The 24,850-nt window shown below is 38.1% G+C and overlaps 4 non-coding genes across 4 annotated transcripts; all 4 read right to left on the minus strand.

The window, feature by feature from the left end:
- Window positions 1-3,052: 3,052 nt before the first annotated feature.
- Window positions 3,053-3,125, minus strand: TRNAF-AAA (transfer RNA phenylalanine (anticodon AAA)). Its single transcript has one exon. It is a non-coding gene; the product is annotated as a tRNA-Phe (tRNA).
- A 2,836-nt stretch (window positions 3,126-5,961) lies between these two features.
- TRNAF-AAA (transfer RNA phenylalanine (anticodon AAA)) lies at window positions 5,962-6,034 on the minus strand. Its single transcript has one exon. It is a non-coding gene; the product is annotated as a tRNA-Phe (tRNA).
- A 16,193-nt stretch (window positions 6,035-22,227) lies between these two features.
- TRNAF-GAA (transfer RNA phenylalanine (anticodon GAA)) lies at window positions 22,228-22,300 on the minus strand. The gene has a single exon. It is a non-coding gene; the product is annotated as a tRNA-Phe (tRNA).
- Window positions 22,301-23,390: 1,090 nt separating this feature from the next.
- On the minus strand, window positions 23,391-23,463 carry TRNAF-GAA (transfer RNA phenylalanine (anticodon GAA)). The gene has a single exon. It is a non-coding gene; the product is annotated as a tRNA-Phe (tRNA).
- Window positions 23,464-24,850: the final 1,387 nt, after the last annotated feature.

A 24,850-nucleotide genomic window follows, 5' to 3' on the forward strand; every position in this document is an offset into this window, starting at 1 on the left:
CAAGTTTAGAAGGAGGACATAAAGCAAAGTCTATGTTAAATTGATTGTGTTGTAGATCAGTTGGAAAAAATTTGATGAATAGAGAAAAAGTACTACAGCTGATTCCAAGACCTATTTTGTTAGAAGCAAGGAACCTCTCAACTGTGCCGAAACCCGGGATTGAACCAGGGACCTTTAGATCTTCAGTCAAACGCTCTCCCAACTGAGCTATTTCGGCCTGCTTATAGCTGTGGTCTTCATACTTTAATTTAAACCATTTAACAAAATAGATGCAGGACCTGGATTTTTAACCTCATATGGTAGAGATATGTTTTAAGGAGTCCTGTATCATTCCGCAATTAACTGGTACAATGGGTAAATAGCATTTTTTGGATCCAGGTTAGGTAGTTGTTTTTTTAACTCTGAATGGACTAGCACTATATTACCCAGATATATTTGGCATGAGTAGGTAAGCAATGTCATCTGACTACTGACATCTGTGTTCAAGGGGAAGTGGAAGGTAATGCAGACAAGAGTTTACTTTACAAAAAAGCATGAAATGGGAAATATTCATTGTCAAACCTGAAGGTAAGAGAGGTGGAAGCAAGTTTAGAAGGAGAACATAAAGCAAAGTCTATGTTAAATTGATTGTGTTGTAGATCAGTTGGAAAAAAATTGATGAATAGAGAAAAAGTACTACAGCTGATTCCAAGACCTATTTTGTTAGAAGCAAGGAACCTCTCAACTGTGCCGAAACCCGGGATTGAACCAGGGACCTTTAGATCTTCAGTCTAACGCTCTCCCAACTGAGCTATTTCAGCATTCTGATAGCTGGGGTCTTCATACTTTAATTTGAACCATTTAACAAAATAGATGCAGGACCTGGATTTTTAACCTCATATGGTAGAGATATGTTTTAAGGAGTCCTGTATCATTCCCCAGTTAACTGGTGCAATGGGTAAATAGCATTTTTGGGATCCAGGTTAGGTAGTTGTTTTTTTAACTCTGAATGGACTAGCACTATATTACCTAGATATATTTGGCATGAGTAGGTAAGCAATGTCATCTGACTACTGACATCTGTGTTCAAGGGGAAGTGGAATGTGATGCAGACAAGAGTTTACTTTACAAAAAAGGACGAAGTGGGAAACATTCATTGTCAAACCTGAAGGCAAGATAGGTGGAAGAAAGTTTAAAAGGAGGACAGAAAGCAAAGTCTACGTTGAATTGATCATTTTGTAGATCAGTTGATAAAAATGTTGATAGAGAAAAAAGTACTACAGCTGATTCCATGACCTATTTTGTTAGAAGCAAGGAACCTCTCAACTGTGCCGAAACCCGGGATGGAAACAGGGACCTTTAGATCTTCAGTCTAACACTCTCCCAACTGAGCTATTTCGGCCTGCTTATAGCTGTGGTCTTCATACTTTAATTTAAACCATTTAACAAAATAGATGCAGGACCTGGATTTTTAACCTCATGTGGTAGAGATATGTTTTAAGGAGTCCTGTATCATTCCCCAGTTAACTGGTGCAATGGGTAAATAGCATTTTTGGGATCCAGGTTAGGTAGTTGTTTTTTTAAACTGAATGGACTAGCACTATATTACCCAGATATATTTGGCATGAGTAGGTAAGCAATGTCATCTGACTACTGACATCTGTGTTCAAGGGGAAGTGGAAGGTAATGCAGACAAGAGTTTACTTTACAAAAAAGCATGAAATGGGAAATATTCATTGTCAAACCTGAAGGTAAGAGAGGTGGAAGCAAGTTTAGAAGAAGGACATAAAGCAAAGTCTATGTTAAATTGATTGTGTTGTAGATCAGTTGGAAAAAATTTGATGAATAGAGAAAAAGTACTACAGCTGATTCCAAGACCTATTTTGTTAGAAGCAAGGAACCTCTCAACTGTGCCGAAACCTGGGATTGAACCAGGGACCTTTAGATCTTCAGTCTAACGCTCTCCCAACTGAGCTATTTCAGCATTCTGATAGCTGGGGTCTTCATACTTTAATTTAAACCATTTAACAAAATAGATGCAGGACCTGGATTTTTAACCTCATATGGTAGAGATATGTTTTAAGGAGTCCTGTATCATTCCGCAATTAACTGGTACAATGGGTAAATAGCATTTTTTGGATCCAGGTTAGGTAGTTGTTTTTTTAACTCTGAATGGACTAGCACTATATTACCCAGATATATTTGGCATGAGTAGGTAAGCAATGTCATCTGACTACTGACATCTGTGTTCAAGGGGAAGTGGAATGTGATGCAGACAAGAGTTTACTTTACAAAAAAGGACGAAATGGAAAACATTCATAGTCAAACCTGAAGGCAAGATAGGTGGAAGAAAGTTTAAAAGGAGGACAGAAAGCAAAGTCTATGTTGAATTGATCATTTTGTAGATCAGTTGATAAAAATGTTAATAGAGAAAAAAGTACTACAGCTGATTCCAAGACCTATTTTGTTAGAAGATAGGAACCTCTCAACTGTGCCGAAACCCGGGATTGAACCAGAGACCTTTAGATCTTCAGTCTAACGCTCTCCCAACTGAGCTATTTCGGACTTCTGATAGCTGGGGTCTTCATACTTTAATTTGAACCATTTAACAAAATAGATGCAGGACCTGGATTTTTAACCTCATATGGTAGAGATATATTTTAAGGAGTCCTGTATCATTCCCCAGTTAACTGGTGCAATGGGTAAATAGCATTTTTGGGATCCAGGTTAGGTAGTTGTTTTTTTAACTCTGAATGGACTAGCACTATATTACCCAGATATATTTGGCATGAGTAGGTAAGCAATGTCATCTGACTACTGACATCTGTGTTCAAGGGGAAGTGGAATGTGATGCAGACAAGAGTTTACTTTACAAAAAAGGACGAAATGGAAAACATTCATAGTCAAACCTGAAGGCAAGATAGGTGGAAGCAAGTTTAAAAGGAGGACAGAAAGCAAAGTCTATGTTGAATTGATCATTTTGTAGATCAGTTGATAAAAATGTTGATAGAGAAAAAAGTACTACAGCTGATTCCAAGACCTATTTTGTTAGAAGCAAGGAACCTCTCAACTGTGCCGAATCCCGGAATTGAACCAGGGACCTTTAGATCTTTAGTCTAACGCTCTCCCAACTTAGCTATTTCGGCCTGCTTATAGCTGTGGTCTTCATACTTTAATTTAAACCATTTAACAAAATAGATGCAGGACCTGGATTTTTAACCTAATATGGTGAGATATGTTTTAAGGAGTCCTGTATCATTCCGCAATTAACTGGTGCAATGGGTAAATAGCATTTTTGGGATCCAGGTTAGGTAGTTGTTTTTTTAACTCTGAATGGACTAGCACTATATTACCCAGATATATTTGGCATGAGTAGGTAAGCAATGTCATCTGACTACTGACATCTGTGTTCAAGGGGAAGTGGAAGGTAATGCAGACAAGAGTTTACTTTACAAAAAAAGCATGAAATGGGAAATATTCATTGTCAAACCTGAAGGTAAGAGAGGTGGAAGCAAGTTTAGAAGGAGGATATAAAGCAAAGTCTATGTTAAATTGATTGTGTTGTAGATCAGTTGGAAAAAATTTGATGAATAGAGAAAAAGTACTACAGCTGATTCCAAGACCTATTTTGTTAGAAGCAAGGAACCTCTCAACTGTGCCGAAACCCGGGATTGAACCAGGGACCTTTAGATCTTCAGTCTAACGCTCTCCAAACTGAGCTATTTCGGCCTTCTCATAGCTGTGGTCTTCATACTTTAATTTGAACCATTTAACAAAATAGATGCAGGACCTGGATTTTTAACCTCATATGGTAGAGATATGTTTTAAGGAGTCCTGTATCATTCCCCAGTTAACTGGTGCAATGGGTAAATAGCATTTTTGGGATCCAGGTTAGGTAGTTGTTTTTTTAACTCTGAATGGACTAGCACTATATTACCTAGATATATTTGGCATGAGTAGGTAAGCAATGTCATCTGACTACTGACATCTGTGTTTAAGGGGAAGTGGAATGTGATGCAGACAAGAGTTTACTTTACAAAAAAGGACGAAGTGGGAAACATTCATTGTCAAACCTGAAGGCAAGATAGGTGGTAGAAAGTTTAAAAGGAGGACAGAAAGCAAAGTCTATATTGAATTGATCATTTTGTAGATCAGTTGATAGAAATGTTGATAGAGAAAAAAGTACTACAGCTGATTCCAAGACCTATTTTGTTAGAAGCAAGGAACCTCTCAACTGTGCCGAAACCCAGGATGGAACCAGGGACCTTTAGATCTTCAGTCTAACGCTCTCCCAACTGAGCTATTTCGGCCTGCTTATAGCTGTGGTCTTCATACTTTAATTTAAACCATTTAACAAAATAGATGCAGGACCTGGATTTTTAACCTCATGTGGTAGAGATATGTTTTAAGGAGTCCTGTATCATTCCCCAGTTAACTGGTGCAATGGGTAAATAGCATTTTTGGGATCCAGGTTAGGTAGTTGTTTTTTTAACTCTGAATGGACTAGCACTATATTACCCAGATATATTTGGCATGAGTAGGTAAGCAATGTCATCTGACTACTGACATCTGTGTTCAAGGGGAAGTGGAAGGTAATGCAGACAAGAGTTTACTTTACAAAAAAGCATGAAATGGGAAATATTCATTGTCAAACCTGAAGGTAAGAGAGGTGGAAGCAAGTTTAGGAGGAGGACATAAAGCAAAGTCTATGTTAAATTGATTGTGTTGTAGATCAGTTGGAAAAAATTTGATGAATAGAGAAAAAGTACTACAGCTGATTCCAAGACCTATTTTGTTAGAAGCAAGGAACCTCTCAACTGTGACGAAACCCGGGATTGAACCAGGGACCTTTAGATCTTCAGTCTAACGCTCTCCCAACTGAGCTATTTCGGCCTGCTGATAGCTGTGGTCTTCATACTTTAATTTAAACCATTTAACAAAATAGATGCAGGACCTGGATTTTTAACCTCATATGGTAGAGATATGTTTTAAGGAGTCCTGTATCATTCCGCAATTAACTGGTACAATGGGTAAATAGCATTTTTTGGATCCAGGTTAGGTAGTTGTTTTTTTAACTCTGAATGGACTAGCACTATATTACCCAGATATATTTGGCATGAGTAGGTAAGCAATGTCATCTGACTACTGACATCTGTGTTCAAGGGGAAGTGGAATGTGATGCAGACAAGAGTTTACTTTACAAAAAAGGACGAAATGGAAAACATTCATAGTCAAACCTGAAGGCAAGATAGGTGGAAGAAAGTTTAAAAGGAGGACAGAAAGCAAAGTCTATGTTGAATTGATCATTTTGTAGATCAGTTGATAAAAATGTTAATAGAGAAAAAAGTACTACAGCTGATTCCAAGACCTATTTTGTTAGAAGATAGGAACCTCTCAACTGTGCCGAAACCCGGGATTGAACCAGAGACCTTTAGATCTTCAGTCTAACGCTCTCCCAACTGAGCTATTTCGGCCTTCTGATAGCTGGGGTCTTCATACTTTAATTTGAACCATTTAACAAAATAGATGCAGGACCTGGATTTTTAACCTCATATGGTAGAGATATATTTTAAGGAGTCCTGTATCATTCCCCAGTTAACTGGTGCAATGGGTAAATAGCATTTTTGGGATCCAGGTTAGGTTGTTGTTTTTTTAACTCTGAATGGACTAGCACTATATTACACAGATATATTTGGCATGAGTAGGTAAGCAATGTCATCTGACTACTGACATCTGTGTTCAAGGGGAAGTGGAATGTGATGCAGACAAGAGTTTACTTTACAAAAAAGGACGAAATGGAAAACATTCATAGTCAAACCTGAAGGCAAGATAGGTGGAAGAAAGTTTAAAAGGAGGACAGAAAGCAAAGTCTATGTTGAATTGATCATTTTGTAGATCAGTTGATAAAAATGTTGATAGAGAAAAAAGTACTACAGCTGATTCCAAGACCTATTTTGTTAGAAGCAAGGAACCTCTCAACTGTGCCGAAACCCGGGATTGAACCAGGGACCTTTAGATCTTTAGTCTAACGCTCTCACAACTTAGCTATTTCGGCCTGCTTATAGCTGTGGTCTTCATACTTTAATTTAAACCATTTAACAAAATAGATGCAGGACCTGGATTTTTAACCTAATATGGTGAGATATGTTTTAAGGAGTCCTGTATCATTCCGCAATTAACTGGTGCAATGGGTAAATAGCATTTTTGGGATCCAGGTTAGGTAGTTGTTTTTTTAACTCTGAATGGACTAGCAATATATTACCCAGATATATTTGGCATGAGTAGGTAAGCAATGTCATCTGACTACTGACATCTGTGTTCAAGGGGAAGTGGAAGGTAATGCAGACAAGAGTTTACTTTACAAAAAAAGCATGAAATGGGAAATATTCATTGTCAAACCTGAAGGTAAGAGAGGTGGAAGCAAGTTTAGAAGGAGGATATAAAGCAAAGTCTATGTTAAATTGATTGTGTTGTAGATCAGTTGGAAAAAATTTGATGAATAGAGAAAAAGTACAACAGCTGATTCCAAGACCTATTTTGTTAGAAGAAAGGAACCTCTCAACTGTGCCGAAACCCGGGATTGAACCAGGGACCTTTAGATCTTCAGTCTAACGCTCTCCAAACTGAGCTATTTCGGCCTTCTCATAGCTGTGGTCTTCATACTTTAATTTGAACCATTTAACAAAATAGATGCAGGACCTGGATTTTTAACCTCATATGGTAGAGATATGTTTTAAGGAGTCCTGTATCATTCCCCAGTTAACTGGTGCAATGGGTAAATAGCATTTTTGGGATCCAGGTTAGGTAGTTGTTTTTTTAACTCTGAATGGACTAGCACTATATTACCTAGATATATTTGGCATGAGTAGGTAAGCAATGTCATCTGACTACTGACATCTGTGTTCAAGGGGAAGTGGAATGTGATGCAGACCAGAGTTTACTTTACAAAAAAGGACGAAATGGGAAACATTCATTGTCAAACCTGAAGGCAAGATAGGTGGAAGAAAGTTTAAAAAGAGGACAGAAAGCAAAGTCTATGTTGAATTGATCATTTTGTAGATCAGTTGATAAAAATGTTAATAGAGAAAAAAGTACTACAGCTTATTCCAAGACCTATTTTGTTAGAAGCAAGGAACCTCTCAACTGTGCCGAAACCCGGGATTGAACCAGGGACCTTTAGATCTTCAGTCTAACGCTCTCCCAACTGAGCTATTGCAGCCTGCTTATAGCTGTGGTCTTCATACTTTAATTTAAACCATTTAACAAAATGGATGCAGGACCTGGATTTTTAACCTCATATGGTAGAGGTATGTTTTAAGGAGTCCTGTATCATTCCGCAATTAACAGGTGCAATGGGCAAATAGCAGTTTTGGGATCCAGGTTAGGTAGTTGTTTTTTTAACTCTGAATGAACTAGCACTATATTACCCAGATATATTTGGCATGAGTAGGTAAGCAATGTCATCTGACTACTGACATCTGTATTCAAGGGGAGGTGGAAGGTAATGCAGACAAGAGTTTACTTTACAAAAAAGCATGAAATGGGAAATATTCATTGTCAAACCTGAAGGTAAGAGAGGTGGAAGCAAGTTTAGAAGGAGGATATAAAGCAAAGTCTATGTTAAATTGATTGTGTTGTAGATCAGTTGGAAAAAATTTGATGAATAGAGAAAAAGTACTACAGCTGATTCCAAGACCTATTTTGTTAGAAGCAAGGAACCTCTCAACTGTGCCGAAACCCGGGATTGAACCAGGGACCTTTAGATCTTCAGTCTAACGCTGTCCCAACTGAGCTATTTCGGCCTGCTTATAGCTGTGGTCTTCATACTTTAATTTAAACCATTTAACAAAATAGATGCAGGACCTGGATTTTTAACCTCATATGGTAGAGATATGTTTTAAGGAGTCCTGTATCATTTCCCAGTTAACTGGTGCAATGGGTAAATAGCATTTTTGGGATCCAGGTTAGGTAGTTGTTTTTTTAACTCTGAATGGACTAGCACTATATTACCTAGATATATTTGGCATGAGTAGGTAAGCAATGTCATCTGACTACTGACATCTGTGTTCAAGGGGAAGTGGAATGTGATGCAGACCAGAGTTTACTTTACAAAAAAGGACGAAATGGGAAACATTCATTGTCAAACCTGAAGGCAAGATAGGTGGAAGAAAGTTTAAAAAGAGGACAGAAAGCAAAGTCTATGTTGAATTGATCATTTTGTAGATCAGTTGATAAAAATGTTGATAGAGAAAAAAGTACTACAGCTTATTCCAAGACCTATTTTGTTAGAAGCAAGGAACCTCTCAACTGTGCCGAAACCCGGGAATGAACCAGGGACCTTTAGATCTTCAGTCTAACGCTCTCCCAACTGAGCTATTGCAGCCTGCTTATAGCTGTGGTCTTCATACTTTAATTTAAACCATTTAACAAAATAGATGCAGGACCTGGATTTTTAACCTCATATGGTAGAGGTATGTTTTAAGGAGTCCTGTATCATTCCGCAATTAACTGGTGCAATGGGCAAATAGCAGTTTTGGGATCCAGGTTAGGTAGTTGTTTTTTTAACTCTGAATGAACTAGCACTATATTACCCAGATATATTTGGCATGAGTAGGTAAGCAATGTCATCTGACTACTGACATCTGTATTCAAGGGGAGGTGGAAGGTAATGCAGACAAGAGTTTACTTTACAAAAAAGCATGAAATGGGAAATATTCATTGTCAAACCTGAAGGTAAGAGAGGTGGAAGCAAGTTTAGAAGGAGGACATAAAGCAAAGTCTATGTTAAATTGATTGTGTTGTAGATCAGTTGGAAAAAATTTGATGAATAGAGAAAAAGTACTACAGCTGATTCCAAGACCTATTTTGTTAGAAGCAAGGAACCTCTCAACTGTGCCGAAACCCGGGATTGAACCAGGGACCTTTAGATCTTCAGTCTAACGCTGTCCCAACTGAGCTATTTCGGCCTGCTTATAGCTGTGGTCTTCATACTTTAATTTAAACCATTTAACAAAGTAGATGCAGGACCTGGATTTTTAACCTCATATGGTAGAGATATGTTTTAAGGAGTCCTGTATCATTCCCCAGTTAACTGGTGCAATGGGTAAATAGCATTTTTGGGATCCAGGTTAGGTAGTTGTTTTTTTAACTCTGAATGGACTAGCACTATATTACCTAGATATATTTGGCATGAGTAGGTAAGCAATGTCATCTGACTACTGACATCTGTGTTCAAGGGGAAGTGGAATGTGATGCAGACAAGAGTTTACTTTACAAAAAAGGACGAAATGGGAAACATTCATTGTCAAACCTGAAGGCAAGATAGGTGGAAGAAAGTTTAAAAGGAGGACAGAAAGCAAAGTCTATGTTGAATTTTTCATTTTGTAGATCAGTTGATAAAACTGTTGATAGAGAAAAAAGTACTACAGCTGATTCCAAGACCTATTTTGTTAGAAGCAAGGAACCTCTCAACTGTGCCGAAACCCGGGATGGAACCAGGGACCTTTTGATCTTCAGTCTAAAGCTCTCCCAACTGAGCTATTGCAGCCTGCTTATAGCTGTGGTCTTCATACTCTAATTTAAACCATTTAACAAAATAGATGCAGGACCTGGATTTTTAACCTCATATGGTAGAGATATGTTTTAAGGAGTCCTGTATCATTCCGCAATTAACTGGTGCAATGGGCAAATAGCAGTTTTGGGATCCAGGTTAGGTAGTTGTTTTTTTAACTCTGAATGGACTAGCACTATATTACCCAGATATATTTGGCATGAGTAGGTAAGCAATGTCATCTGACTACTGACATCTGTATTCAAGGGGAGGTGGAAGGTAATGCAGACAAGAGTTTACTTTACAAAAAAGCATGAAATGGGAAATATTCATTGTCAAACCTGAAGGTAAGAGAAGTGGAAGCAAGTTTAGAAGGAGGACATAAAGCAAAGTCTATGTTAAATTGATTGTGTTGTAGATCAGTTGGAAAAAATTTGATGAATAGAGAAAAAGTACTACAGCTGATTCCAAGACCTATTTTGTTAGAAGCAAGGAACCTCTCAACTGTGCCGAAACCCGGGATTGAACCAGGGACCTTTAGATCTTCAGTCTAACGCTGTCCCAACTGAGCTATTTCGGCCTGCTTATAGCTGTGGTCTTCATACTTTAATTTAAACCATTTAACAAAATAGATGCAGGACCTGGATTTTTAACCTCATATGGTAGAGATATGTTTTAAGGAGTCCTGTATCATTCCCCAGTTAACTGGTGCAATGGGTAAATAGCATTTTTGGGATCCAGGTTAGGTAGTTGTTTTTTTAACTCTGAATGGACTAGCACTATATTACCTAGATATATTTGGCATGAGTAGGTAAGCAATGTCATCTGACTACTGACATCTGTGTTCAAGGGGAAGTGGAATGTGATGCAGACAAGAGTTTACTTTACAAAAAAGGACGAAATGGGAAACATTCATTGTCAAACCTGAAGGCAAGATAGGTGGAAGAAAGTTTAAAAGGACAGAAAGCAAAGTCTATGTTGAATTGATCATTTTGTAGATCAGTTGATAAAACTGTTGATAGAGAAAAAAGTACTACAGCTGATTCCAAGACCTATTTTGTTAGAAGCAAGGAACCTCTCAACTGTGCCGAAACCCGGGATGGAACCAGGGACCTTTTGATCTTCAGTCTAAAGCTCTCCCAACTGAGCTATTGCGGCCTGCTTATAGCTGTGGTCTTCATACTCTAATTTAAACCATTTAACAAAATAGATGCAGGACCTGGATTTTTAACCTCATATGGTAGAGATATGTTTTAAGGAGTCCTGTATCATTCCGCAATTAACTGGTGCAATGGGCAAATAGCAGTTTTGGGATCCAGGTTAGGTAGTTGTTTTTTTAACTCTGAATGGACTAGCACTATATTACCCAGATATATTTGGCATGAGTAGGTAAGCAATGTCATCTGACTACTGACATCTGTATTCAAGGGGAGGTGGAAGGTAATGCAGACAAGAGTTTACTTTACAAAAAAGCATGAAATGGGAAATATTCATTGTCAAACCTGAAGGTAAGAGAAGTGGAAGCAAGTTTAGAAGGAGGACATAAAGCAAAGTCTATGTTAAATTGATTGTGTTGTAGATCAGTTGGAAAAAATTTGATGAATAGAGAAAAAGTACTACAGCTGATTCCAAGACCTATTTTGTTAGAAGCAAGGAACCTCTCAACTGTGCCGAAACCCGGGATTGAACCAGGGACCTTTAGATCTTCAGTCTAACGCTGTCCCAACTGAGCTATTTCGGCCTGCTTATAGCTGTGGTCTTCATACTTTAATTTAAACCATTTAACAAAATAGATGCAGGACCTGGATTTTTAACCTCATATGGTAGAGATATGTTTTAAGGAGTCCTGTATCATTCCCCAGTTAACTGGTGCAATGGGTAAATAGCATTTTTGGGATCCAGGTTAGGTAGTTGTTTTTTAACTCTGAATGGACTAGCACTATATTACCTAGATATATTTGGCATGAGTAGGTAAGCAATGTCATCTGACTACTGACATCTGTGTTCAAGGGGAAGTGGAATGTGATGCAGACAAGAGTTTACTTTACAAAAAAGGACGAAATGGGAAACATTCATTGTCAAACCTGAAGGCAAGATAGGTGGAAGAAAGTTTAAAAGGACAGAAAGCAAAGTCTATGTTGAATTGATCATTTTGTAGATCAGTTGATAAAACTGTTGATAGAGAAAAAAGTACTACAGCTGATTCCAAGACCTATTTTGTTAGAAGCAAGGAACCTCTCAACTGTGCCGAAACCCGGGATGGAACCAGGGACCTTTTGATCTTCAGTCTAAAGCTCTCCCAACTGAGATATTGCGGCCTGCTTATAGCTGTGGTCTTCATACTTTAATTTAAACCATTTAACAAAATAGATGCAGGACCTGGATTTTTAACCTCATATGGTAGAGATATGTTTTAAGGAGTCCTGTATCATTCCGCAATTAACTGGTGCAATGGGCAAATAGCAGTTTTGGGATCCAGGTTAGGTAGTTGTTTTTTTAACTCTGAATGGACTAGCACTATATTACCCAGATATATTTGGCATGAGTAGGTAAGCAATGTCATCTGACTACTGACATCTGTATTCAAGGGGAGGTGGAAGGTAATGCAGACAAGAGTTTACTTTACAAAAAAGCATGAAATGGGAAATATTCATTGTCAAACCTGAAGGTAAGAGAGGTGGAAGCAAGTTTAGAAGGAGGACATAAAGCAAAGTCTATGTTAAATTGATTGTGTTGTAGATCAGTTGGAAAAAATTTGAGGAATAGAGAAAAAGTACTACAGCTGATTCCAAGACCTATTTTGTTAGAAGCAAGGAACCTCTCAACTGTGCCGAAACCCAGGATTGAACCAGGGACCTTTAGATCTTCAGTCTAACGCTCTCCCAACTGAGCTATTTCGGCCGTCTGGTAGCTGGGGTCTTCATACTTTAATTTGAACCATTTAACAAAATAGATGCAGGACCTGGATTTTTAACCTCATATGGTAGAGATATGTTTTAGGGAGTCCTGTATCATTCCCCAGTTAACTGGTGCAATGGGTAAATAGCATTTTTGGGATCCAGGTTAGGTAGTTGTTTTTTTAACTCTGAATGGACTAGCACTATATTACCTAGATATATTTGGCATGAGTAGTTAAGCAATGTCATCTGACTACTGACATCTGTGTTCAAGGGGAAGTGGAATGTGATGCAGACAAGAGTTTACTTTACAAAAAAGGACGAAATGGGAAACATTCATTGTGAAACCTGAAGTTAAGAGAGGTGGAAGCAAGTTTAGAAGGAGGACATAAAGCAAAGTCTATGTTAAATTGATTGTGTTGTAGATCAGTTGGAAAAAATTTGATGAATAGAGAAAAAGTACTACAGCTGATTCCAAGACCTATTTTGTTAGAAGCAAGGACCCTCTCAACTGTGCCGAAACCCGGGATTGAACCAGGGACCTTTAGATCTTCAGTCTAACGCTCTCCCAACTGAGCTATTTCAGCATTCTGATAGCTGGGGTCTTCATACTTTAATTTGAACCATTTAACAAAATAGCTGCAGGACCTGGATTTTTAACCTCATATGGTAGAGATATGTTTTAAGGAGTCCTGTATCATTCCCCAGTTAACTGGTGCAATGGGTAAATAGCATTTTTGGGATCCAGGTTAGGTAGTTGTTTTTTTAACTCTGAATGGACTAGCACTATATTACCTAGATATATTTGGCATGAGTAGGTAAGCAATGTCATCTGACTACTGACATCTGTGTTCAAGGGGAAGTGGAATGTGATGCAGACAAGAGTTTACTTTACAAAAAAGGACGAAGTGGGAAACATTCATTGTCAAACCTGAAGGCAAGATAGGTGGAAGAAAGTTTAAAAGGAGGACAGAAAGCAAAGTCTATGTTGAATTGATCATTTTGTAGATCAGTTGATAAAAATGTTGATAGAGAAAAAAGTACTACAGCTGATTCCAAGACCTATTTTGTTAGAAGCAAGGAACCTCTCAACTGTGCCGAAACCCGGGATGGAACCAGGGACCTTTAGATCTTCAGTCTAACGCTCTCCCAACTGAGCTATTGCGGCCTGCTTATAGATGTGGTCTTCATACTTTAATTTAAACCATTTAACAAAATAGATGCAGGACCTGGATTTTTAACCTCATATGGTAGAGATATGTTTTAAGGAGTCCTGTATCATTCCGCAATTAACTGGTGCAATGGGCAAATAGCAGTTTTGGGATCCAGGTTAGGTAGTTGTTTTTTTAACTCTGAATGGACTAGCACTATATTACCCAGATATATTTGGCATGAGTAGGTAAGCAATGTCATCTGACTACTGACATCTGTATTCAAGGGGAGGTGGAAGGTAATGCAGACAAGAGTTTACTTTACAAAAAAGCATGAAATGGGAAATAATAATTGTCAAACCTGAAGGTAAGAGAGGTGGAAGCAAGTTTAGAAGGAGGACATAAAGCAAAGTCTATGTTAAATTGATTGTGTTGTAGATCAGTTGGAAAAAATTTGATGAATAGAGAAAAAGTACTACAGCTGATTCCAAGACCTATTTTGTTAGAAGCAAGGAACCTCTCAACTGTGCCGAAACCCGGGACCTTTAGATCTTCAGTCTAACGCTCTCCCAACTGAGCTATTTCGGCCTGCTTATAGCTGTGGTCTTCATACTTTAATTTGAACCATTTAACAAAATAGATGCAGGACCTGGATTTTTAACCTCATATGGTAGAGATATGTTTTAAGGAGTCCTGTATCATTCCCCAGTTAACTGGTGCAATGGGTAAATAGCATTTTTGGGATCCAGGTTAGGTAGTTGTTTTTTTAACTCTGAATGGACTAGCACTATATTACCTAGATATATTTGGCATGAGTAGGTAAGCAATGTCATCTGACTACTGACATCTGTGTTCAAGGGGAAGTGGAATGTGATGCAGACCAGAGTTTACTTTACAAAAAAGGACGAAATGGGAAACATTCATTGTCAAACCTGAAGGCAAGATAGGTAGAAGAAAGTTTAAAAAGAGGACAGAAAGCAAAGTCTATGTTGAATTGATCATTTTGTAGATCAGTTGATAAAAATGTTGATAGAGAAAAAAGTACTACAGCTTATTCCAAGACCTATTTTGTTAGAAGCAAGGAACCTCTCAACTGTGCCGAAACCCGGGATTGAACCAGGGACCTTTAGATCTTCAGTCTAACGCTCTCCCAACTGAGCTATTGCAGCCTGCTTATAGCTGTGGTCTTCATACTTTAATTTAAACCATTTAACAAAATAGATGCAGGACCTGGATTTTTAACCTCATATGGTAGAGGTATGTTTTAAGGAGTCCTGTATCATTCCGCAATTAACTGGTGCAATGGGCAAATAGCAGTTTTGGGATCCAGGTTAGGTAGTTGTTTTTTTAACTCTGAATGAACTAGCACTATATTACCCAGATATATTTGGCATGAGTAGGTAAGCAATGTCATCTGACTACTGACATCTGTATTCAAGGGGAGGTGGAAGGTAATGCAGACAAGAGTTTACTTTACAAAAAAGCATGAAATGGGAAATATTCATTGTCAAACCTGAAGGTAAGAGAGGTGGAAGCAAGTTTAGAAGGAGGACATAAAGCAAAGTCTATGTTAAATTGATTGTGTTGTAGATCAGTTGGAAAAAATTTGATGAATAGAGAAAAAGTACTACAGCTGATTCCAAGACCTATTTTGTTAGAAGCAAGGAACCTCTCAACTGTGCCGAAACCCGGGATTGAACCAGGGACCTTTAGATCTTCAGTCTAACGCTGTCCCAACTGAGCTATTTCGGCCTGCTTATAGCTGTGGTCTTCATACTTTAATTTAAACCATTTAACAAAATAGATGCAGGACCTGGATTTTTAACCTCATATGGTAGAGATATGTTTTAAGGAGTCCTGTATCATTCCCCAGTTAACTGGTGCAATGGGTAAATAGCATTTTTGGGATCCAGGTTAGGTAGTTGTTTTTTTAACTCTGAATGGACTAGCACTATATTACCTAGATATATTTGGCATGAGTAGGTAAGCAATGTCATCTGACTACTGACATCTGTGTTCAAGGGGAAGTGGAATGTGATGCAGACCAGAGTTTACTTTACAAAAAAGGACGAAATGGGAAACATTCATTGTCAAACCTGAAGGCAAGATAGGTGGAAGAAAGTTTAAAAAGAGGACAGAAAGCAAAGTCTATGTTGAATTGATCATTTTGTAGATCAGTTGATAAAAATGTTAATAGAGAAAAAAGTACTACAGCTTATTCCAAGACCTATTTTGTTAGAAGCAAGGAACCTCTCAACTGTGCCGAAACCCGGGATTGAACCAGGGACCTTTAGATCTTCAGTCTAACGCTCTCCCAACTGAGTTATTGCAGCCTGCTTATAGCTGTGGTCTTCATACTTTAATTTAAACCGTTTAACAAAATAGATGCAGGACCTGGATTTTTAACCTCATATGGTAGAGGTATGTTTTAAGGAGTCCTGTATCATTCCGCAATTAACTGGTGCAATGGGCAAATAGCAGTTTTGGGATCCAGGTTAGGTAGTTGTTTTTTTAACTCTGAATGAACTAGCACTATATTACCCAGATATATTTGGCATGAGTAGGTAAGCAATGTCATCTGACTACTGACATCTGTATTCAAGGGGAGGTGGAAGGTAATGCAGACAAGAGTTTACTTTACAAAAAAGCATGAAATGGGAAATATTCATTGTCAAACCTGAAGGTAAGAGAGGTGGAAGCAAGTTTAGAATGAGGACATAAAGCAAAGTCTATGTTAAATTGATTGTGTTGTAGATCAGTTGGAAAAAATTTGATGAATAGAGAAAAAGTACTACAGCTGATTCCAAGACCTATTTTGTTAGAAGCAAGGAACCTCTCAACTGTGCCGAAACCCGGGATTGAACCAGGGACCTTTAGATATTCAGTCTAACGCTGTCCCAACTGAGCTATTTCGGCCTGCTTATAGCTGTGGTCTTCATACTTTAATTTAAACCATTTAACAAAATAGATGCAGGACCTGGATTTTTAACCTCATATGGTAGAGATATGTTTTAAGGAGTCCTGTATCATTCCCCAGTTAACTGGTGCAATGGGTAAATAGCATTTTTGGGATCCAGGTTAGGTAGTTGTTTTTTTAACTCTGAATGGACTAGCACTATATTACCTAGATATATTTGGCATGAGTAGGTAAGCAATGTCATCTGACTACTGACATCTGTGTTCAAGGGGAAGTGGAATGTGATGCAGACAAGAGTTTACTTTACAAAAAAGGACGAAATGGGAAACATTCATTGTCAAACCTGAAGGCAAGATAGGTGGAAGAAAGTTTAAAAGGAGGACAGAAAGCAAAGTCTATGTTGAATTGATCATTTTGTAGATCAGTTGATAAAACTGTTGATAGAGAAAAAAGTACTACAGCTGATTCCAAGACCTATTTTGTTGGAAGCAAGGAACCTCTCAACTGTGCCGAAACCCGGGATGGAACCAGGGACCTTTTGATCTTCAGTCTAAAGCTCTCCCAACTGAGCTATTGCGGCCTGCTTATAGCTGTGGTCTTCATACTCTAATTTAAACCATTTAACAAAATAGATGCAGGACCTGGATTTTTAACCTCATATGGTAGAGATATGTTTTAAGGAGTCCTGTATCATTCCGCAATTAACTGGTGCAATGGGCAAATAGCAGTTTTGGGATCCAGGTTAGGTAGTTGTTTTTTTAACTCTGAATGGACTAGCACTATATTACCCAGATATATTTGGCATGAGTAGGTAAGCAATGTCATCTGACTACTGACATCTGTATTCAAGGGGAGGTGGAAGGTAATGCAGACAAGAGTTTACTTTACAAAAAAGCATGAAATGGGAAATATTCATTGTCAAACCTGAAGGTAAGAGAGGTGGAAGCAAGTTTAGAAGGAGGACATAAAGCAAAGTCTATGTTGAATTGATCATTTTGTAGATCAGTTGATAAAACTGTTGATAGAGAAAAAAGTACTACAGCTGATTCCAAGACCTATTTTGTTAGAAGCAAGGAACCTCTAAACTGTGCCGAAACCCGGGATGGAACCAGGGACCTTTTGATCTTCAGTCTAAAGCTCTCCCAACTGAGCTATTGCGGCCTGCTTATAGCTGTGGTCTTCATACTCTAATTTAAACCATTTAACAAAATAGATGCAGGACCTGGATTTTTAACCTCATATGGTAGAGATATGTTTTAAGGAGTCCTGTATCATTCCGCAATTAACTGGTGCAATGGGCAAATAGCAGTTTTGGGATCCAGGTTAGGTAGTTGTTTTTTTAACTCTGAATGGACTAGCACTATATTACCCAGATATATTTGGCATGAGTAGGTAAGCAATGTCATCTGACTACTGACATCTGTATTCAAGGGGAGGTGGAAGGTAATGCAGACAAGAGTTTACTTTACAAAAAAGCATGAAATGGGAAATATTCATTGTCAAACCTGAAGGTAAGAGAGGTGGAAGCAAGTTTAGAAGGAGGACATAAAGCAAAGTCTATGTTAAATTGATTGTGTTGTAGATCAGTTGGAAAAAATTTGATGAATAGAGAAAAAGTACTACAGCTGATTCCAAGACCTATTTTGTTAGAAGCAAGGAACCTCTCAACTGTGCCGAAACCCGGGATTGAACCAGGAACCTTTAGATCTTCAGTCTAACACTCTCCCAACTGAGCTATTTCGGCCTGCTTATAGCTGTGGTCTTCATACTTTAATTTAAACCATTTAACAAAATAGATGCAGGACCTGGATTTTTAACCTCATGTGGTAGAGATATGTTTTAAGGAGTCCTGTATCATTCCGCAATTAACTGGTACAATGGGTAAATAGCATTTTTTGGATCCAGGTTAGGTAGTTGTTTTTTTAACTCTGAATGGACTAGCACTATATTACCCAGATATATTTGGCATGAGTAGGTAAGCAATGTCATCTGACTACTGACATCTGTGTTCAAGTGGAAGTGGAAGGTAATGCAGACAAGAGTTTACTTTACAAAAAAGCATGAAATGGGAAATATTCATTGTCAAACCTGAAGGTAAGAGAGGTGAAAGCAAGTTTAGAAGGAGGACATAAAGCAAAGTCTATGTTAAATTGATTGTGTTGTAGATCAGTTGGAAAAAATTTGAGGAATAGAGAAAAAGTACTACAGCTGATTCCAAGACCTATTTTGTTAGAAGCAAGGAACCTCTCAACTGTGCCGAAACCCAGGATTGAACCAGGGACCTTTAGATCTTCAGTCTAACGCTCTCCCAACTGAGCTATTTCGGCCGTCTGATAGCTGGGGTCTTCATACTTTAATTTGAACCATTTAACAAAATAGATGCAGGACCTGGATTTTTAACCTCATATGGTAGAGATATGTTTCAAGGAGTCCTGTATCATTCCCCAGTTAACTGGTGCAATGGGTAAATAGCATTTTTGGGATCCAGGTTAGGTAGTTGTTTTTTTAACTCTGAATGGACTAGCACTATATTACCTAGATATATTTGGCATGAGTAGTTAAGCAATGTCATCTGACTACTGACATCTGTGTTCAAGGGGAAGTGGAATGTGATGCAGACAAGAGTTTACTTTACAAAAAAGGACGAAATGGGAAACATTCATTGTGAAACCTGAAGGCAAGATAGGTGGAAGAAAGTTTAAAAGGAGGACAGAAAGCAAAGTCTATGTTGAATTGATCATTTTGTAGATCAGTTGATAAAAATGTTGATAGAGAAAAAAGTACTACAGCTGATTCCTAGACCTATTAGGTTAGAAGCAAGGAGCCTCTCAACTGTGCCGAAACCCGGGATTGAACCAGGGACCTTTAGATCTTCAGTCTAACGCTCTCCCAACTGAGCTATTTCATCCTGCTTACAGCTGTGGTCTTCATACTTTAATTTAAACCATTTAACAAAATAGATGCAGGACCTGGATTTTTAACCTCATATGGTAGAGATATGTTTTAAGGAGTCTTGTATCATTCCGCAATTAACTGGTGCAATGGGTAAATAGCATTTTTTGGATCCAGGTTAGGTAGTTGTTTTTTTAACTCTGAATGGACTAGCACTATATTACCCAGATATATTTGTCATGAGTAGGCAAGCAATGTCATCTGACTACTGACATCTGTGTTCAAGGGGAAGTGGAAGGTAATGCAGACAAGAGTTTACTTTACAAAAAAGCATGAAATGGGAAATATTCATTGTCAAACCTGAAGTTAAGAGAGGTGGAAGCAAGTTTAGAAGGAGGACATAAAGCAAAGTCTATGTTAAATTGATTGTGTTGTAGATCAGTTGGAAAAAATTTGATGAATAGAGAAAAAGTACTACTGCTGATTCCAAGACCTATTTTGTTAGAAGCAAGGACCCTCTCAACTGTGCCGAAACCCAGGATTGAACCAGGGACCTTTAGATCTTCAGTCTAACGCTCTCCAAACTGAGCTATTTCAGCATTCTAATAGCTGGGGTCTTCATACTTTAATTTGAACCATTTAACAAAATAGCTGCAGGACCTGGATTTTTAACCTCATATGGTAGAGATATGTTTTAAGGAGTCCTGTATCATTCCCCAGTTAACTGGTGCAATGGGTAAATAGCATTTTTGGGATCCAGGTTAGGTAGTTGTTTTTTTAACTCTGAATGGACTAGCACTATATTACCTAGATATATTTGGCATGAGTAGGTAAGCAATGTCATCTGACTACTGACATCTGTGTTCAAGGGGAAGTGGAATGTGATGCAGACAAGAGTTTACTTTACAAAAAAGGACGAAGTGGGAAACATTCATTGTCAAACCTGAAGGCAAGATAGGTGGAAGAAAGTTTAAAAGGAGGACAGAAAGCAAAGTCTATGTTGAATTGATCATTTTGTAGATCAGTTGATAAAAATGTTGATAGAGAAAAAAGTACTACAGCTGATTCCAAGACCTATTTTGTTAGAAGCAAGGAACCTCTCAACTGTGCCGAAACCCGGGATGGAACCTGGGACCTTTAGATCTTCAGTCTAACGCTCTCCCAACTGAGCTATTGCGGCCTGCTTATAGATCTGGTCTTCATACTTTAATTTAAACCATTTAACAAAATAGATGCAGGACCTGGATTTTTAACCTCATATGGTAGAGATATGTTTTAAGGAGTCCTGTATCATTCCGCAATTAACTGGTGCAATGGGCAAATAGCAGTTTTGGGATCCAGGTTAGGTAGTTGTTTTTTTAACTCTGAATGGACTAGCACTATATTACCCAGATATATTTGGCATGAGTAGGTAAGCAATGTCATCTGACTACTGACATCTGTATTCAAGGGGAGGTGGAAGGTAATGCAGACAAGAGTTTACTTTACAAAAAAGCATGAAATGGGAAATATTCATTGTCAAACCTGAAGGTAAGAGAGGTGGAAGCAAGTTTAGAAGGAGGACATAAAGCAAAGTCTATGTTAAATTGATTGTGTTGTAGATCAGTTGGAAAAAATTTGATGAATAGAGAAAAAGTACTACAGCTGATTCCAAGACCTATTTTGTTAGAAGCAAGGAACCTCTCAACTGTGCCGAAACACGGGACCTTTAGATCTTCAGTCTAACGCTCTCCCAACTGAGCTATTTCGGCCTGCTTATAGCTGTGGTCTTCATACTTTAATTTAAACCATTTAACAAAATAGATGCAGGACCTGGATTTTTAACCTCATATGGTAGAGATATGTTTTAAGGAGTCCTGTATCATTCCGCAATTAACTGGTACAACGGGTAAATAGCATTTTTTGGATCCAGGTCAGGTAGTTGTTTTTTTAACTCTGAATGGACTAGCACTATATTATCCAGATATATTTGGCATGAGTAGGTAAGCAATGTCATCTGACTACTGACATCTGTGTTCAAGGGGAAGTGGAAGGTAATGCAGACAAGAGTTTACTTTACAAAAAAGCATGAAATGGGAAATATTCATTGTCAAACCTGAAGGTAAGAGAGGTGGAAGCAAGTTTAGAAGGAGGACATAAAGCAAAGTCTATGTTAAATTGATTGTGTTGTGGATCAGTTGGAAAAAATTTGATGAATAGAGAAAAAGTACTACAGCTGATTCCAAGACCTATTTTGTTAGAAGCAAGGAACGTCTCAACTGTGCCGAAACCCGGGATTGAACCATGGACCTTTAGATCTTCAGTCTAACGCTCTCCCAACTGAGCTATTTAGGCCTTCTGATAGCTGGGGTCTTCATACTTTAATTTGAACCATTTAACAACATAGATGCAGGACCTTGATTTTTAACCTCATATGGTAGAGATATGTTTTAAGGAGTCCTGTATCATTCCCCAGTTAACTGGTGCAATGGGTAAATAGCATTTTTGGGATCCAGGTTAGGTAGTTGTTTTTTTAACTCTGAATGGACTAGCACTATATTACCCAGATATATTTGGCATGAGTAGGTAAACAATGTCATCTGACTACTGACATCTGTGTTCAAGGGGAAGTGGAATGTGATGCAGACAAGAGTTTACTTTACAAAAAAGGACGAAATGGAAAACATTCATAGTCAAACCGGAAGGCAAGATAGGTGGAAGAAAGTTTAAAAGGAGGACAGAAAGCAAAGTCTATGTTGAATTGATCATTTTGTAGATCAGTTGACAAAAATGTTAATAGAGAAAAAGTACTACAGCTGATTCCAAGACCTATTTTGTTAGAAGCAAGGAACCTCTCAACTGTGCCGAAACCCGGGATTGAACCAGGGACCTTTAGATCTTCAGTCTAACGCTCTCCCAACTGAGCTATTTCGGCCTTCTGACAGCTGGGGTCTTCATACTTTAATTTGAACCATTTAACAAAATAGATGCAGGACCTGGATTTTTAACCTCATATGGTAGAGATATGTTTTAAGGAGTCCTGTATCATTCACCAGTTAACTGGTGCAATGGGTAAATAGCATTTTTAGGATCCAGGTTAGGTAGTTGTTTTTTTAACTCTGAATGGACTAGCACTATATTACCCAGATATATTTGGCATGAGTAGGTAAGCAATGTCATCTGACTACTGACATCTGTGTTCAAGGGGAAGTGGAATGTGATGCAGACAAGAGTTTACTTTACAAAAAAGGACGAAATGGAAAACATTCATAGTCAAACCTGAAGGCAAGATAGGTGGAAGAAAGTTTAAAAGGAGGACAGAAAGCAAAGTCTATGTTGAATTGATCATTTTGTAGATCAGTTGATAAAAATGTTGATAGAGAAAAAAGTACTACAGCTGATTCCAAGACCTATTTTGTTAGAAGCAAGGAACCTCTCAACTGTGCCGAAACCCGGGATTGAACCAGGGACCTTTAGATCTTCAGTCTAACGCTCTCCCAACTTAGCTATTTCGGCCTGCTTATAGCTGTGGTCTTCATACTTTAATTTAAACCATTTAACAAAATAGATGCAGGACCTGGATTTTTAACCTCATATGGTGAGATATGTTTTAAGGAGTCCTGTATCATTCCGCAATTAACTGGTGCAATGGGTAAATAGCATTTTTGGGATCCAGGTTAGGTAGTTGTTTTTTTAACTCTGAATGGACTAGCACTATATTACCCAGATATATTTGGCATGAGTAGGTAAGCAATGTCATCTGACTACTGACATCTGTGTTCAAGGGGAAGTGGAAGGTAATGCAGACAAGAGTTTACTTTACAAAAAAGCATGAAATGGGAAATATTCATTGTCAAACCTGAAGGTAAGAGAGGTGGAAGCACGTTTAGAAGGAGGATATAAAGCAAAGTCTATGTTAAATTGATTGTGTTGTAGATCAGTTGGAAAAAATTTGATGAATAGAGAAAAAGTACTACAGCTGATTCCAAGACCTATTTTGTTAGAAGCAAGGAACCTCTCAACTGTGCCAAAACCCGGGATTGAACCAGGGACCTTTAGATCTTCAGTCTAACGCTCTCCCAACTGAGCTATTTCGGCCTTCTGATAGCTGTGGTCTTCATACTTTAATTTGAACCATTTAACAAAATAGATGCAGGACCTGGATTTTTAACCTCATATGGTAGAGATCTGTTTTAAGGAGTCCTGTATCATTCCCCAGTTAACTGGTGCAATGGGTAAATAGCATTTTTGGGATCCAGGTTAGGTAGTTGTTTTTTTAACTCTGAATGGACTAGCACTATATTACCTAGATATATTTGGCATCAGTAGGTAAGCAATGTCATCTGACTACTGACATCTGTGTTCAAGGGGAAGTGGAATGTGAAGCAGACAAGAGTTTACTTTACAAAAAAGGACGAAATGGGAAACATTCATTGTCAAACCTGAAGTCAAGATAGGTGGAAGAAAGTTTAAAAAGAGGACTGAAAGCAAAGTCTATGTTGAATTGATCATTTTGTAGATCAGTTGATAAAAATGTTGATAGAGAAAAAAGTACTACAGCTTATTCCAAGACCTATTTTGTTAGAAGCAAGGAACCTCTCAACTGTGCCGAAACCCGGGATTGAACCAGGGACCTTTAGATCTTCAGTCTAACGCTCTCCCAACTGAGCTATTGCGGCCTGCTTATAGCTGTGGTCTTCATACTTTAATTTAAACCATTTAACAAAATAGATGCAGGACCTGGATTTTTAACCTCATATGGTAGAGATATGTTTTAAGGAGTCCTGTATCATTCCACAATTAACTGGTGCAATGGGTAAATAGCATTTTTGGGATCCAGGTTAGGTAGTTGTTTTTTTAACTCTGAATGGACTAGCACTATATTACCCAGATATATTTGGCATGTGTAGGTAAGCAATGTCATCTGACTACTGACATCTGTGTTCAAGGGGAAGTGGAAGGTAATGCAGACAAGAGTTTACTTTACAAAAAAGCATGAAATGGGAAATATTCATTGTCAAACCTGAAGGTAAGAGAGGTGGAAGCAAGTTTAGAAGGAGGATATAAAGCAAAGTCTATGTTAAATTGATTGTGTTGTAGATCAGTTGGAAAAAATTTGATGAATAGAGAAAAAGTACTACAGCTGATTCCAAGACCTATTTTGTTAGAAGTAAGGAACCTCTCAAATGTGCCGAAACCCGGGATTGAAGCAGGGACCTTTAGATCTTCAGTCTAACGCTCTCCCAACTGAGCTATTTCCGCCTTCTGATAGCTGTGGTCTTCATACTTTAATTTGAACCATTTAACAAAATAGATGCAGGACCTGGATTTTTAACCTCATATGGTAGAGATATGTTTTAAGGAGTCCTGTATCATTCCCCAGTTAACTGGTGCAATGGGTAAATAGCATTTTTGGGATCCAGGTTAGGTAGTTGTTTTTTTAACTCTGAATGGACTAGCACTATATTACCTAGATATATTTGGC

This window comes from Lissotriton vulgaris, chromosome 8 (genome assembly GCF_964263255.1).
Source record: "Lissotriton vulgaris chromosome 8, aLisVul1.2, whole genome shotgun sequence".
NCBI lineage: Eukaryota > Metazoa > Chordata > Amphibia > Caudata > Salamandridae > Lissotriton > Lissotriton vulgaris.